The sequence below is a fragment of the Triticum dicoccoides genome, chromosome 3A, assembly GCF_002162155.2.
Source record: "Triticum dicoccoides isolate Atlit2015 ecotype Zavitan chromosome 3A, WEW_v2.0, whole genome shotgun sequence".
Classification (NCBI taxonomy): Eukaryota; Viridiplantae; Streptophyta; class Magnoliopsida; order Poales; family Poaceae; genus Triticum; species Triticum dicoccoides.
The window spans coordinates 757631533-757645194 of NC_041384.1; the positions used below are offsets into that span (position 1 = coordinate 757631533).

General features: G+C 50.1%; 1 pseudogene; it reads right to left on the reverse strand.

Moving 5' to 3' along the window:
* LOC119273307 overlaps window positions 1–13024 on the reverse strand; it is a 16707-nt pseudogene extending 3683 nt beyond the window's left edge.
* Between the last annotated feature and the right edge of the window lie 638 nt (window positions 13025–13662).

Genomic DNA, 13662 nt, shown 5'->3' on the forward strand with positions numbered 1-13662 from the left:
CACCCCGGCTCGACCTCGTCCCCGCCCTGGCCGCCGCCTCGCCCTGACCTCGTCCCCGCCCAACGCAGCCACCCCGCCGCCGCCTCGACCTCCTCTCCGTTAGGTCCGGCTCCCTCCCCAGATTTTTTTTCATGATTTTGCAAAGGATAAGAGAGCTAAATGTGATAGTTAGACACATAGATGGTAGTTAGATAGATAACTTGTTCATACGGATTTGTTTTGAGATGATGATGATGATTGTTAGATGAGAAGTGATAATGATGATTTTTATGCTTCGATGATTTTGAGATGACGATGATGATAGATGATAGATGATTGGTAGATGATGATGATGATTGATGATAGATGATTGGTAGATGATGATGTTAATGATAGATGATGGTGTTTTTTTATGCTTCGATAATTTTTAGATGATGATCATGTTTTTTTATGATTCGATGATTGTTAGACGATGATGATGATATTGTGATGTTCTATGAGTTGTGATGTTCTAATTTTTTGTCGCGATGGAATTTGCAGGCTTTGTGGTGTCACATTTCATCGGAGTGACCGTTGTACAACGCGTTGGTCCCCCTGAGCATCCCTCTGCTGTTCGACTACTTCTCTACAGCCGAGGGTGAGCTACAAGTCCATCTCCTCCATTTTTTCATATCACTAGATTTCATTCTCAAGTCAACTGACGTAACCTAGGCGTCTCCCGTCCGAAAGGGTTGCATGGATAAATATGCATTCAATTGCATATTTATCACCGCTGCTCTTTCGGATTGTCCAGCGTTTTCCACGGACAGCCCGAGGATGTGTAGATTGGGTATGTTCTCCATGTTCTACCCTGTTCCGAGACAGGATTTCGGCGGCGCCTCCCCATTGTTCTCCGAAGCACATTCTCTCGGCTATTTGCCGAGACATGTATCTGGAGAACAGCGGGGAGGTGCTGCCGAAATTTTGTCTCGGAACGGGGTAGAATGGAGAACGTACTCAATCTACACATCCTCGGGTGGGATTAGGACCCATCTTTACCTATTAGAGATGTAGGTGGATTAAACGCGGTAGAAACTGAAAATTTGATGCCATTAATTTAAGTGAATCCTTAATTATGTTGTGTGGGTTGCAAAAAAGCAGAGGATAGCAGATAATCAGTGGATGTACAGTGGTTTTATCCGTCGGAATCGAGTAACATCAGAGTGGATCGCGAAAACCGATGTGTATTTGAAGGAGATATTCCGTCGTCCAATGAGAATTATCCCACCATGCCCCTGTGCAAGATGTGCCATACGTCACCGTAGAAATCAGACGGACATGAGTGAGCACCTTCGCACGCACGGATATATGCCAAACTTTGACATGCCGCCGATAAACATAGCCGAGTAGGACCATGGTAGAGAGGAGGTGATGCGACAACGCATCGATGGATATGAGGACGACGGGGTTAGGGACATGCTAGATGATGTCATTGTTGCAGAAACGGCAAATGCGACACCTTCAGAGAATGAACCGGAGGAGCCGGAGGCAACCGCAAAGGCCTTCTTGGAGGTCTTGGCCTCGTCGAAGAAACCTCTTTATGCGGGTGCGAAAATATCTTAGCTGGATGCCATCCCGCAACTGATTGCAGTCAAGGCTGAGTACGGCTGTAGCCAGAAATGCTTCGAAGCATTCCTAGGAGTATGGGCTAACAGCCTCCCTGAGGGTCATGAACTGCCGAAAAGCATGTACGATACAAAGAAAATCATGAAGGCACTCTCTATGGATTATGAGAAAATAGATGTTTGCCCGAAGAATTGCCTTTTGTTTAGGCACGAGTATGCGGATGACAAGTACTGTAGGAAGTGCGGTTCGTCTCGGTACATTGAGGTGGTCGGTGAGGATGGTGAGAAAAAGCAGCTAACCATCCCCGTTAAGGTTCTTCGGTATCTTGATTTTATAAAAAGACTGCAGCGCCTTTTCATCATGAAGGAGTCTGCCAAAATGATGAAGTGGCACAAGAAGGTATAAGGTACAATCCAAAAAAAATCATACATCCATCGGGAGGGGAAGCATGGAAGTCGTTCGATGAAGAATACCCCGAGGAAGCAGCCGAGGCTGGGAATGTCAGAATAGCCATATCAGGTGATGGGTTGAATCCATATGGTATGTCGTCCAATTCATACAGCTGCTGGCCTGTGTTTGTAATTCCGCTCAATGTTCCTCCCGGTGCCCTAATGCAACGGAAGACCATGTTCTTGTCGCTCATCATTCCGGGGCCTGACTACCCGAGGAAGCAATTGGGTGTGTTTATGAAGCCGCTTGTGGATGCTTTGCACCATTCTTGGTACTTTTCGAGGTTGACATACGACCGGGATCTGCAGAGAAATTTCTTGATGAAAGTTTGGTTGCACTATTGGATGCATGACTTTCCCTGCTATGCTCTATTCTGCGGATGGTGTACAAGTGGTAAGATGCCATGCCCAGTGTGCATGCAGGCTCTGCGAATGATTTGGCTGAGTAAGGGTGGCAAGTATGTAGCCTTTGAACTGCATCGATAGTTCCTCCCTCTAGACCATCCAGACAGGGAAGACAAGAAGAACTTCACGAAAGGCCGGGTTGTTCATGAAGTAACCGAGATTCCAACATTTTCGGGGGCAGATGTTCTTTCCCAGCTAAAAGCTCTCAAGCCTAAAGTCAAAGGCAAAGGCAAAGCCAAAGCCAAAGGCTTCGAGGGATATGGTGAGACGCACAACTGGACGCACATTACCCCCTTCTCGCAGCTTCCCTATTTCAAGGACCTCAAACTTCCTTACAATATTGATGTGATGCACACCGAAAAGAATGTGGCAGAGTCCCTTTTCCACACGATCCTCAACATTCCTGATAAGACGAAGGATAACGTAAAAGCTAGAGCTGATCAACAGAGAATTTGTGATAGACCACGCCTGAACATGAAGCCTCCCACAGGCGGTCGAAAAAACTGGTTCAAGCCAGATGCTGACTTTGTCCTTAAACCGCCAGAAAAAAAGAAGTACTTATCTGGCTGAAACAAATTTTGAAGTTCACCGATGGTTATGCATCGAATATAAGTAAGGGAGTCAATCTTTCAACGGGCAAAGTGACCAGCCTGAAGAGTCATGACTACCATGTATGGATTGAGTGGATAATGCCGGTGATGGTTCGAGGCTATGTCCGCGAGCATGTCTGGCGAGTGCTTGCCGAGCTTAGCCATTTCTTCCGCACGCTCTGTGCTAAAGAAGTAAGTAAAGCGGTGATTGAAAAATTGCATAAGAAGGCACCATAGTTGATAGTCAAGCTAGAGAAGATCTTTCCGCAAGGCTTCTTTACTCCGATGGCACATCTCATTCTGCACCTCGCGAACAAGGTATTGTTGGGGAGCCCTGTGCAAAATCGCTGGCAGTACGGCCCTGAGAGGCAGAACAAGCATCTCCGACGGAAATGTGGAAACAAAGCTAAGATTGAAGCTTCCATAGCTGAGGCGGTTATCCTAGAGGAGGTGTCAGACCTCAGGACATCATACTATCCAGACCATGTTCCCCATCTGCATAACAAGGTGCCTCAATACAATATAGAAGAGCCCAAGTATCAACCCAGGCTCGATCTATTCAACGCGCAAGGTGGGAGGGCTGGGGCCTCGAAATCTTATAACATGCCACGACAAGAGTGGGAGGACCTCATGTTCTATATCTTGCACAACATCAAGGAAGTTGAGGAAGTGTGGATGAGGTAATACCACTACACCATTCGTTTATGTCTTCCACATCATCATGTTTCATGTTCACTTAGTCCCGGTCTAACACTGCTTATCTTTTTTAGTGATTTCGTTCAAGAGGAATGGACGGGAGTGAATCCTCCTACTGAGGCGGAGGCACTTACTCTTCTCCTTCATGGAAACCCTGGACGTAAAAATTTTGTTGCTTGGTTCATGGAGAAAGTAATTTTCCACACTCCCCTATTAAATACCTACTTCAACATTTATTAGTTAACCGAACTAATGCACGCAACAATTTCCATTATACTTGTAGGGAAAAGATCCGAACATATCTATGGATGATGAATTGAGATGGGTTTCCATGGGTTTTGACCCTGCCGTCATGACATGTAAAAAGTATGATGTGAATGGGTATCGCTTCCATACAGAGGAGCACCAAAACAGCCGCCCCGATCCCAAAACTATAAATACTAGAGTGTACACCCCCGGTCAAAATTCAGTAGACTACTACGGAAGGGTACAAAATATATATGAGGTTAAATTCCGCCAGGGGCGTGAGACCCTAAGTCTGCCTGTGTTCAAATGCCGATGGTTCGATCCGCGGGAGGGGGTAAAACATACGCCTTCCATTGGTTTGGTCGAAGTTAAACCATCAACCGTCTATGCCGGAGCCGATCTCTTCATTGCGGCTACCCAAGCTATAGAAGTATATTATCTGCCTTACCCATGCCAGAAAGTGTATCTAAAGGGTTGGGAAGTTGTGTTCAAGGTGTCGCCACATGGTAAGCTACCAGACCCGAATGAAGATGATTACTACAACATTAACCCCATGACATACGAGGGAGTGCTCTATCAAGAGCAACCTGATGATGATGATGATGATGTGGTTAGAAACGATGACGCTAGACCATTGGGTGATGATGATGTGTACCCAAACGTCAACGATCCACGGAATGATGGTGAGACCATTGTCAATGAAAATGACATACTTATGCTAGAAAAGTTAAACGAAGACGCTGATGACGAGGAAGAGCCTCCACCTCCGTCGGACAACGAAGATGATATGATTGATAGTGATGATGAGACGGACCGAGAAAGAGCCTCCACCTCCGTCACATGCTAATAGTTCATTCTTTTGCAGCAACTGGATATATTCTAAAGGGGTCCGTATTCCCAACGACCTCATCAACGTCTTGTTGAAGTTATATTGGCCGGGGTTGTACTGTCCTGATCCAGTCAGGCAGCCAGACCGTCGGGTTTTGGCCACGAGCTGGGACCACTGGGAAGCGGCCCGCCATGTGAACCATGAGACCCATGCCAAGGCCGTGATCACTACTTTCTGGGTGAGTTCTCTTCAGAAGCACAAGTTCATTCTAGTTTCATGAATGATTTAACTCATGGCTTCTTCCATTCTTGTTTCATGCATGATTGTAGAAATTCTATTGAGTTCTTCCAAAGCACAGGGCTAGAGCGGACCAGATCGTGCTGCGCCAATGCAAGAAGAAGGCCCGCCAGATGCAGTACGAGGTGCGCTATGTGGCCATCTCCACATACTACCACGACGTTCTTGGTGTGAAGATGACTAAGGAAGAAGCGCGGAGGATGGGCATTACCTTGGAGAGGCCCGAGTTCTTGGCGGTAAGTATAAAAGATTTTTCATTATGCTTTCATATATTATGCTTTCATTATGCTTTCATTACCTTGTGGTACATTATGCTTTATGCTTTATGCTTCCATAACACCAATTTGGACACACCTACATGCCATTATGCTTTTATTATGTAGGTGTGTCCAAATTGGTGTTATGGAAAAGACGAGTCCTGGGCGGCACTGGTGGATCTTTGGTGTGATGAGGCTGGAGCCTGGGCGGCTATGAGAACCAAAAATAAGGCTAACCGAGGGACGGAGAGAGTACATGCTCAGGGAAACCGAAACCACTATCTCCACAAGGCAGTTAATGTATGACTAACCCCATTAAACATTCTTCTTCTTCTATTTACCATCACTTTCTTATGTATGACTAACCTCTGTTTTGTGGTGCAGGAGGAGAAACTGAAGCGGCCGCTCTCACACATGCAGGCGTGGGAGATCGCCCATACACGGAAGGACCCCAAGCATGGCGAGCCCAAATACTACGGCAAGAAGACCGCAGGGAGGAAGAAGGCCTACTCCGAAGCGTATCTGAAGTTACATCCTGACACACCTGACCCCATTGCGGCGCCTCTGGACGACATGGCGGTGGTGAGGATGGGGCCCAAGGAGCACGGTCGGGAGGCGGTTCTCGATGATGTGATCACTCCTAGTATCTCCTACACACAGCTTCGTCGGATCGACCCGAGCCTGAGCCAGCGCACGAGCCAGCCAGTGACTAGTACACAGTCCCTCTTTCAGGAGCAACAATCTGTAAGTATTTTCCCTCTTATCTTCATTGCTCACTTCATTTTCCGCATTTAGTAGTTTTATGAGTTCCATCATGTCATACCGTAGGCCTACATGGAGTACACACGCCAGGAGACCATGGCGTGGCATCAGAGGCTTTATGAGCACCAAGTGCAGAGGGATAGCCAGATGCAGCAGGCTTTTCAGGATATGGCGGCCGACAGGTGTCCTCAGTTCCCTCCAGCACAATGCCCTCCAGCACAACCAGTGATGATGAGCTTTGAGGAGTTTGTGGCACAGAACGCTGGCCCCTCGCCGGTTAGTTCATCCCTAATCTATTCACCCAAAGCATGTCATGCCTTTCAACACAGTCATATATCCCGTGCATATGTCTTTTCAACATCCAGGGAACAGGTGGATCTACCGTTGGTGGTGGTCTTCGCAGCACTCCGGAGACACGGAGCCCGACCACTCCGATCCACGGAGGCGGAGGCGGAGGTGGAGGCGGAGGCGGTCTTGGCGGTAGCGCTGCCGCTAGTAGTGACGACCTGGCCTTTGGCCGTCTTGGCGGTGACGACCTCCGCGGTGCTCGATGATCCTTGCGTGGTGATGATGCTTGAGATGACTTGTGTGTGGTGATGATCATTTAGATGACTTGTGTGCTTCTCTATATGCTTATGCTTATGTTGTTTGTGATGATGTTCATTTAGAGACTTGTGTGTGATGATGCTTATGCATATATTGTTGTGATGGTGCCGGATGATATCCCGTTGTGTTTTATATGTCTATCCCATCATATATATCTGCTGATATGTGTTGCTATTTGAATTGAATTGATCTGAAAACAAACAGAAAAAAGAAAAAAAAAGAAAAAGCAAACTATGTCGACGGCTAGGCCGTCGGCATAGGGCTAGCGTGAGCTCCCAGTAGCTGACACGTGGCACCTATGCCGACGGCCTAGCCGTCGGCTTAGTTTAAAAACTATGCTGACGGCTAGGCCGTTGGCATAGGCGCCCATGTGTCAGCTACTGGAAGCTCTGTATGAAGGACTATGCCGACGGCCTGGCCGTCGGCTTAGTTTCAAATTATGCCGACGGCCAGGCCGTCAGCATAGCCCTGGTCCTAGAGCAGCGGCTGGTCGCCACGTGGCACACCTATGCCGACGGTCGAGCCGTCGGCATAGTTTTTGACTAAGCCGACGGCTAGGCCGTCGGCATAGTGGTGCCATGTGGCGACCATTCGTTGGGCAGACTTGACGGCGGCCGCCGTTAGGCGTGATAGTTGCCGACGGCCAGGGCCGTCGGCATAGATGTACGGCCCCTGTCGGCGTATCATATATGCCGACGGCTTTTCTATGCCGACGGCCTCCCTGGCTGTGCCGACGCATATGTTGCCGACGGCCCTATGCCGACGGGGGCCGTCGGCATAGGCCTATCCCGACGGGACTCAGGCCTATGCCGACGGCCCTGGCCGTCGGCATAGGGGGCGATTCCGGTAGTGTATGGATGATGGGTACTGAAGCTGTTGAGTGAAAATAGGCTAAAGACCTGGCAGTCTCAGTTGCTATCCTTAGCCTATCATTCCATGACAATGAACTTGGTCCATCAACATGGAGATCATCACAAAGGGTACCGTTGGATATAAACTCATAGACCAACATGAGGACTTCTGTTTCAAGGCAACAACCATAGAGTTTTACAACATTTCTATGGTTGATTTGTGATAGGATAGCAACCTCATTAATGAATTCATCAATCTCCTTTTGAATCGCCGCCTTTGGTTTCTTGATGGCTACAACATGGAGATCTGATAAGATCCCTTTGTAAATTGTACCATGCCCACCGCCACCAAGCTCACGAGCTTTATCAAATTTGTTTGTTGCTTTCTCAAGCTCGTCTAAAGTTATAATCATTCTTTCTGCAATATTAGCTCTTTGTGATACCAATTGTTGCAACAATTGTCCTCGGGTTTTTTCGAAGTTCTTTTTCAACATCAGCGATCTTCGATGTTTGAATTTCTTATGTGCAAAGGATCCAGCGAGAAAAAATTGTATGATGCCTGCCCCCAACAGCAACTCCTATGCCGAGGTATATACCTACAAAGATGTACATAGTATTATTCATTTTATCTATCATTTTTATACACTTGCTCTACAGTTACAAAGCAGCAGGAGTAATCAAGAAAGTTTAATCAAGTAACTTTTTGGCTTTGTGAGTTCATATGCATGAGAAGAAGAAAATTGGTTTCAGAAAGTTCAGGGTTTGAGATAACTAATTTTAAATGTCAGAGTTCAAGTTGGACCAAGAAACATACACCAGCTCTTCTTAACTACGAGTAATAACCAAGCATTTTCATGGGAAAAAGCAAGCCACTATGTATTGCTTGAAACAAATACCAAGTGAAATACATTACTTGTCTTCATGTAAAGTTGCAGCGTTGCTCACCTATAGATAAGGGCTTGGGGCCACCTGGAGGTAAAACTGAAAGACACGAGGTTATAGACTTTAGAGGAACAAGGAAATTAATAGCCTAAACACATATATCAGAATCGTAGATAGATTTTTTGACCTTTGCATCCGCCGGTGAGGTAGGGGTTGTTACTGTTGAGTATCGTGATTATTAGGAAAGCTAGGATAGTGTAAGATATTATTCTATCTTGCCTTGTACTCCAAGATCACCATGTATTCCTATATATATGCCCAGGAGGCTCAAGCAATATAATGAACTATTTCATCAAATCCCTCTCTCCCTTCTAACATGGTATCAATTTCCGAGTTCTAAACCCTAGCCGCCGCCGCTTCCGCACCCGCGCGCCGCCCCCGGGGCGGTCGGCCTTCATGACCACCGCCGGGGGCCGCGCCGCCCGTATCTAGGGTTCATCTGCCGGTCGTGTTGACCGGCTGCCCTAGAGAGTCTTTTTCCCGAGCCCTTGCTTCGGGTTTTTTTTTACTCTCTCGCCGGTCATTTTGATCGGCGTTTTTCTTTTTGGTTTTCCGATTTCCACTTGATCGGTTTGCATCGCCCGCCGCCGCCGTCGACCCCCGTGCGCCTCTACTCCGACATCGGCGCGACCGGCCGGCCTCATCACCGACCCAGCGGCCTCGCGCGACAGGCGGCCCTAACGGCCGCCGTCCGCGCATCTACCCGACCTTCGCCCCGACCCGGCGGCCTCGCGCGATAGTCGGCCCCTCACGGCCGTCATCCGTGCGTCGGCCCGCTCGTCGATCTACGCCGGCCATCACCGCCATGTCCCCATGTTCAGCGCGCCCCTCCGCCGATCGAGCAATAGGCTGCTGCTGCGTCGCCACGTCGGGCCGCAGCGCCGCCGCCTCGTGGTTCTTTCCGTGGCTGCACTGATCTGCACCGCCGCTACGTCGCCCCTTCGGGCCGTAGTGCCGCGGCACGTGATCCCCGCCGCCGTCCTGAGGCCGTTCCCGTGGTTGCACCACATCGCGCGCTGCCGCTGCGTCGCCCCTTCGGTCCGTAGTGCCGCGGCCCGCGGTCAACTGCCGCACCGAGGCCGTCCGCTCCAGGGCGTTCCCGAGGCTGCACCGACCCTCGCGCTGCCGCTGCGTCGCCCCGTCGGGCCGTAGCGAGCGTGACACGTGATCCCTGCAACCGCCCTGAGGTCATCCCCGCCGTCGCCCCGATCAACCCGCCGCCGTTGCGTCGCCCCTTCGGGCCGTAACGCTGCGGCCCACTGTCCACCGCCGTCCACGCGCGTTGACTTCCACGTGATATGCGTTGTGCCGCCTCCCTTGGCGCAGGAACGTCACCGTCCGCGCCGGTCTTCGTCACGCTGTCGGGTTCATTATCACCTACTTCGAGCACCGCCGCCGCCGCCTCCTTAGGCCGCCACCGCCGCTGCTCTTCTTCCGCGGCTCCACGGCGACTACCTCGACACCGGTGACCCCTGACTCGACACCGACCATGGCGTTCTTTGCACGGCTACCTCGACTACGGCTACACCACCTACGCTCTCGGCTACCTCGACAAACGGCACAAAGGGCTACCGCCTTGCTTGAGCAACCTCGTCGGTTTCCACTCCAGCCACGACTTCCGCAATGCGTCGACCGTTACGACTGTGGGGGGTGTCCGTCGGCTTACCTTCGGATTCTTCTCCAGTCTCACCGTCTGCGTCGCTATTGTTGTGACTGCGGGGGGATGTTGAGTATCGCGATTATTACGAAAGCTAGGATAGCGTAGGATATTATTCTACCTTGCCTTGTACTCCAAGATTACCATGTACTCCTATATATATGCCTAGGAGGCTCAAGCAATACAATGAACAATTCCACCAAATCCCTCTCTCCCTTCTAACAGCTACCCTGCTTGTCGTAGCCATCCATGCACTGGCATAAATAACCTCGGCTCCCTCGTTTGCAGTAGCTGTTCTTGCTCTTGCAAAGCTTCTGGGCTACCTCCGCTGGACAGCTCGGATTCGCCTGCATGTCAGCTGATCGCGGTAAGTCCTGCATGACTTCCCAGTGCAGAACTTGGGGAACCTGCACGTTGGCTGTTTCAGATTCCTCCCGCCCCGCCATCTTCTTGGAGAACCGGCGCTGATCGAACCACCCCTCCTGTGCGATTACCGATTAGCATGTACGCGGGCTGCGACGTCAACTCCTGGTCGCCGTTCTTGTTGAGCGTTTGATATTTCAATGTCATGGGCAAGCCGTTGGAGGACATGGAGATACGCGCCTGGCAGCAGCCCATGCCGTAGCAGTTTCTACCACTACGCTGCAGTGCCATCTCAACGTAGGTGTCACTAACGTTTTGGGGGCAGAATGAGGCACAACCGCTGATGAAATCCTCGGTGTCATGGCCTGTCAGCGTCGCCTGAAGGTTGCAGCCCGATAGAATGAATTCATTGCCAGACGACAGCGAGTAGGGCGCCTCCGAGTGGTTATCAAATATAAAAACACCGGCCGAGCTACGAGGGTCGATAGATACGATGGCGTTGGTGAGGAGGGCATGCATCGTGTTGTTCTGGAGGGAGATCTCCTTGACGTCGAAGGTGCCGGCCATCCCAAGGGCGAGGACTAGCTTTGCTGGTTGTTGTCTTGTATCACAGGTGAGCTCCAATCCTGGCCAGTAGCAATCGACAGAGCCAATGCCGAAGGGATATGGCACGTCTACATCACCGCAGGATCTTCTGCAGTTACCTATTTGATTGCAAAAGTAGCATCATTATTCATTGACTTCAATTTCTGATGGATTTGGGCTGCCTCTTCTTCCTCCCCCTTGGGCACATCTCTAATGAAGCTTTGCTGGAGACCCAGTGGAGTTTGTTTGTTCTTGATCCTAATTTTGCTTATACATATTTTAAACGTCATTGTTGCTAATATTTTCTTTTGGTCAGAAGCTTTATCTGCAAAAATAATTTCACAGATTTGCTGGCAAAGGTCTTTTTGGTCAATTGATTTGTCATAAGTGCTTAGCTGTTGGAATCATTTGAGCCCATTTTTATGTTGGCAAAAGACATTTCAATATTTGCAAACCTTCACTTTTGATGTCAAAATTTGGAGTGAACGATGCTGATCCCTTTATGATGTAACTTTGGTTTGTGGGAAATCTATTACATCAAAGTCGTTTTCAGTTATGCATTTGTTCCCTAAGATGATGGCACTAAATAACTAATTGTCAACTCATTTACTTTGCTAGGTTATGTTCTTTTAACAGCACGCTTAATTGAATGTATCCGGTCTTGAACTTGTTTTTTACTTGTTGAGGGATGGATGTGATCTGTTCTTTCTTGTTCATTCCTCATTTGCCTTCATCTCAATAGTAAATATAAATGAGGTCGCCGCAATATTTCTTACCTGAGACTGAACTGATGCAGCCACCATGCACGGGGTCGCCATGGCTTCCTGGCGGGCACCGGCAATGATATGATCCATCCAAATTGGTACAATCACCATAGCACTTAGGGTAGCGTTCATCGTTGCACTCGTCGATATCTACACATATATAGCCGAACCAACACAATAACACATGCTAGCATTACACAAAGAGAAACCTCCAAAGTTTATTCCTCGTCTCAAATCAGGAAAAGAAGCAACTATTAACAAAGACCATACCTTTGCATCCGTCAGTGATGTAGGGATTCCCTTGGTAGCCATCTTTGCAGAAGCATGTGTAGCCTCTGTTACCCTTTCCGCAGTCGCTGTGCTTGCTCTTGCAGACGTTTGAGCATTGTGCGCCATGGCCAACGACCTCCAAGTCCAGCCAAAAGGGAACTTCCATTGCATCTGCTGACGCAGCCGCTTCTGTTCGTAACAGCTCACTGAAAACCGCTTCACGACTGAACCAGCTGGGCCTCGCCACAAAGACGTGCGCAGGACACTGCTGGTCCCTGCTGCGGTTCCAGCCAAACCATTTGAACTGCACGTCATAGGACGTGTTGTGGACAAGCCTTCCTGCTACATCCGCAGGGTCGAAGACAGTGTCCGACTGGCAGCAGCCATTGCCGGTGCATTGCCTGCCTTCTTCGAGTGTGGATAGCGCCTCGGAGAGTCCATCACTGTTTATGCAGATAGAAGAACAGCTGCTCACAGTCACATCACCATTCATGAGCGTCGCTTGAACATTGCAGCCCGTCACGATGAGCTGGTTGGATGAAATCGTCTAGGGCCCGTCGGCTGTAAGGCCACCGCCCAGCGTTCCTTCACCATTGCCGTCGACTTTTATGTCACCGGTACGTATGACGGCCACAAATGTCGGCACGAGGGAGAGCTCTTGGACTTGGAGGGTGCCGTCGCCGAGCAGCAACCGCGGCGGGTCGCTTGTGCGGTTGCAGGTGAGCTGGAACCCCGGCCAGTAGCACCTGGCCGGGCCCATGCCAAACGGGTACGGCACACTCATGTTGCCGCAGGCGATGTCGCAATTGGGCATCCCTTGCGCCTCCACCGGAGAAACTTCTGCTCCAGCAAGGAGCGGCGGCGTCAGCATCACCACCGCTGTGGCCGCCATCACCACCCCTAAGATGGTTGTTATCTGCGCCATTGAATGGTCGAGCTTGTCTGCCTAGCTAGCAAGCTCCTGAACCATGCATCGCTCTCCAGCCGGGCCAGCTTATAAGGTGGCGCACACTCTGGTTGCCCGGAGCAGCACGCACCTGCTGCGCGCTAGGCCCAACCATCAAGGTAAAAGTAATTTTTCGACAAGTGAGAAACAAGGGCATCTCCAAGGAGTGGGGTCAAATGTCCTCTCCATCAGTCAAAAGAGTGTACCGTGGTATCCAAGGGGCGATCCCCAATGTGCACGTGTTTTATCGAACATGCAGTGTGCCCAGTGGAGTGTGACGAGGCTTCAGGTGAAACGTGAACGGGATGAGCTGTGGAGTTGCGGTGATGGTCGAGAGGCTTCAGGCATCCGCGACGACCACATACGCATGATGCTCTCGTTCGGCAGACCGCCGGGCCCGCCAACCAGCGCCATAGCAACCGGTAGCAGCAAGCACGCGCAACAGTACATGTAGCATGCACGCGGGCGCGTCGGCCAGGAAGATGGCGGCGGCAGTGCGCCGATTGCCGTGGGCGACATGGGAGATAGAGTTGGGGGCTCTGGCAAGGTGGTCGGCCAGCGGC